Raw genomic sequence first — 3,585 nt, 5'->3', positions numbered from 1 at the left:
GTCTTCACTGTGTGCTGCCTTCCCTTTCACTTACCTGTTCTAAACTCAGTTGAGGTCCCAGGGAAATAAAAATGACTCTGCATGGTATGAAATTCAAAGAGTGTCCATGTCACGCTCTGGGCATCCAAAACCATGGGATCATGGCAACAGAATTCAAAGAGACTTCAGTGATTGTCCTGTGGAGTCTCAGGAGCTGGATCAGTGTCCTCATTCCCAGGATGTAGGTATATCAGAGATAAAAGAGAGGAGCCACTTTAAACAGCAGCGCTCATGGGCCAGCTTGACTGTGATTATGAAACCTTCACTCAGGGAAAATATTTCTTCACCCAGAAAAACAAGTCTTCCAGGTCCAGGTGCAGTAACCAAGCCTTTAAAAAAAAGTTTTCACAATTTTCCCTTATTCCACAGTTGTTAAATTAATGTTATTATAGAACAGGAAAAAAATAATTCTAAGTAATAGTTCAAGGCGCTTTTCATTATAATATCTCATTTAAGCATTACAACAAACCTAGAGGTAAAATTTTTTTTAAAGATTTATTTATTTATTTCAGAGAGAGAGAACACAAGCAGGAGGAGCAGAGGGAAAGGGAGAGAGAGAATCTTAAGCAGACTGTGTGCTGAGCGTGGAGCCCAGTGCAGGGTTCGATCTCATGACCCTGAGATCAGGACCTGAGCCGAAGCCAAGAGTTAGACACTTATCCGACTGGGCCACCCAGGCACTCCTAGAGGTAAATCTTTTTTTTATCGCTATTATACAGATTATGAAATTGAGGCTCAGAGAACTTAAATCAATTGCCAAACCTCATTCAGCCAGTAAGTGGTAGAGCCAGGAATGCCATTTGATTCTAGAATACAGACCTTTCCACTGGGGTCAGTAGTCTAAAAGCAACAATGGAGGTGTAAATAAAGAGCAGCAGAGGGATGTGTGCCTTCAGTGAAGATGACAGATTTGCTTTTGCCACATCAAAAAGGGTGGATTCTTACTATCCTTAATATGAATCAAAAGATCCTGGGGCGCCTGGGTGGCACAGCGGTTAAGCGTCTGCCTTCGGCTCAGGGCGTGATCCCGGTGTTATGGCATCGAGCCCCACATCGGGCTCTTCCTCTATGAGCCTGCTTCTTCCTCTCCCACTCCCCCTGCTTGTGTTCCCTCTCTCACTGGCTGTCTCTCTCTCAGTTTCTTTTTAACGTTTCTTATCACAATTGCTTAAACTTGTCAATTACTTTATTTCTTAGAAGGATTTTTTTTTTTTTTTAGAGACAGCCAGTGAGAGAGGGAACACAAGCAGGGGGAGGGAGAGGAAGAAGCAGGCTCACAGAGGAAGACCTCGGCGGTGGGGCCTCGATGCCATAACACCGGGATCACGCCTGAGCCGAAGGGCAGCATTTTAACCGCTGTGCCACCCAGGCGCCCAGGATCTTTTGATTCATATTAAGGATAGTAAGAATCACCCTTTTGATGTGGCAAAAGCAAATTCTGTCATCTTCACTGAAGGCACACATCCTCTGCTGCTCTTTTTATTTACACCTCCATTGTTGCTTTTTAGACTACTGACCCCAGTGGAAAGGTCTGTATTCTAGAATCAAATGGCATTCCTGGCTCTACCACTTACTGGCTGAATGAGGTTTGGCACTGATTTTAAGCCTTCTGAGCCTCAATTTCATAATCTGTATAATAGCGATAAAAAAGATTTACTCTCTATAGGAGTGCCTGGGTGGCCCAGTCGGATAAGTGTCTAACTTGGCTTCTCGCTCAGGTCCTGATCTCAGGTCACAGATCGAACCCTGCACTGGGCTCCACGCTCAGCACACAGTCTTAAGATTCTCTCTCCCTTTCCCTCTGCTCCTCCTGCTTGTGTTCTCTTGAAATAAATAAATAAATCTTTAAAAAAATTTTACCTCTAGGTTTGTTGTAATGCTTAAATGAGATATTATAATGAAAAGCGCCTTGAACTATTATTACTTAGAATTATTTTTTCCTGTTCTATAATAACATTAATTTAACAACTGTGGAATAAGGGAAAATTGTGAAAACTTTTAAAGGCTTGGTTACTGCACCTGGACCTGTGCATTCAGCTTTTCTGGGTGAAGAAATATTTTCCTGAGTGAAGGTTTCATAATCACAGTCAAGTTGGCCCATGAGCGCTGCTGTTTAAAGTGGCTCCTCTTTTATCTCTGATATACCTTACATCCTGGGAATGAGGACACTGGATCCAGCTCCTGAGACTCCTACAGGACAATCACTGAAGTCTCTTTGAATTTGTTGCCATGATCCCATGGTTTTGGATGCCCAGAGCGTGACATGGACACTCTTTTGAATTTCATACCATGCAGAGTTTGGCTTTATTTCCTTGGACCTCAACTGAGTTTAGAACAGGTAAGTGAAAGGGAAGGCAGCACACAGTGAAGACGGCCATAGAACCAGTGTTCAACATGGTCATCTGAGAAGTAGAAAGTGAGCCTTTTAAGTTTACCCAAGCCAGAGCAGGTGAGTTAACCTGTGGAGTGAGTGGAGTGGAGGGTAGTCTTATACTTTTAAACAACAGCCATGGAAATTAAAATTTATCAGAAAAAATGAATTCCATAAAGACAAGGGTAAAGCAGTTTATTTAAGAAGGGAAAATGTTACCCAAGTAGAGAGAGACTTTCTGTGACTATGAACTTGAAATAAAAAGAAAGGAGAGATAACTGACTTTCAGTGAAATCATCTGAAAATATGTAAGTTCCACTAATACCCCATGATCCCTAAATCTAGGGTTTCTTGGTCCCTGTAAAAATTATAACACCTTCAGTGTATCTTTTAACAGCTTTTTAGGAACATAGCTTAACTAAATGCAAGTTCTGATCTCGCCATAAAATACTAGGAGAACTGGCTATGATTTTCTAGATTAATGAATAACATTCGGCTTATTTGATTTTACTTTAAAAACTCATTCTAAAATCTGTTTACGATTCGTCCTCTCAGGATGAACTTTATATTAGTTCAGCAGATTGTTTACTGTTTCTTCTTCTACTACTACTTTCTTCTTTTTTTTTTTTCATCTTTTCCTGCTCAGTGCCCAACCCAAGTTCAAAGGCTGATAGAGAGAAAAATCTACTGAAGAGGTTTTACTTCTAGGAAAGTTGTTCAGTGGATGTGGATCTTGGTGCATAGGGAAAGATGTTAGGGCTCTTAACTGCCCTTCTCAGCCTTGCTGCTCTAACCGCTGCTCAATCCACCACTGAGGATCTGGCCGAGACATTTTTGGAGAAGTTCTATGAAGCTGAAGACCTGTATTATCAAAAGTTCCTTGCTTTTGAATTATAACACCAATATTACCAACTGAGAATATCCAAAAGATGGTGAGTTTTCATGGCTACATAGGGGGTATTTGTTGCTTCTTTAAGATTAGATTACTGCCTCTACAACTGAAAAGGGAAATCAAAGAAATGCTCTTGAGTTGTGAGGTTGGATGTTTAGCCTAGTATTTCTGATTCTGGAGTCAGATGACTAAACTTAATTGACCTTTGGGGCTCATTTGGAAGCGGTTATAAAACAATTCACTGGTCTCAGTCCAGATTCTTAGAAACCAGTGAACATGCTTT

The sequence above is a fragment of the Ursus maritimus genome, assembly GCF_017311325.1.
Source record: "Ursus maritimus isolate PB19 chromosome X unlocalized genomic scaffold, ASM1731132v1 scaffold_X1, whole genome shotgun sequence".
Lineage (NCBI taxonomy): Eukaryota > Metazoa > Chordata > Mammalia > Carnivora > Ursidae > Ursus > Ursus maritimus.
The sequence above is the reverse complement of the archived record's forward strand: the minus strand, read 5'-3'. Positions refer to the sequence as shown.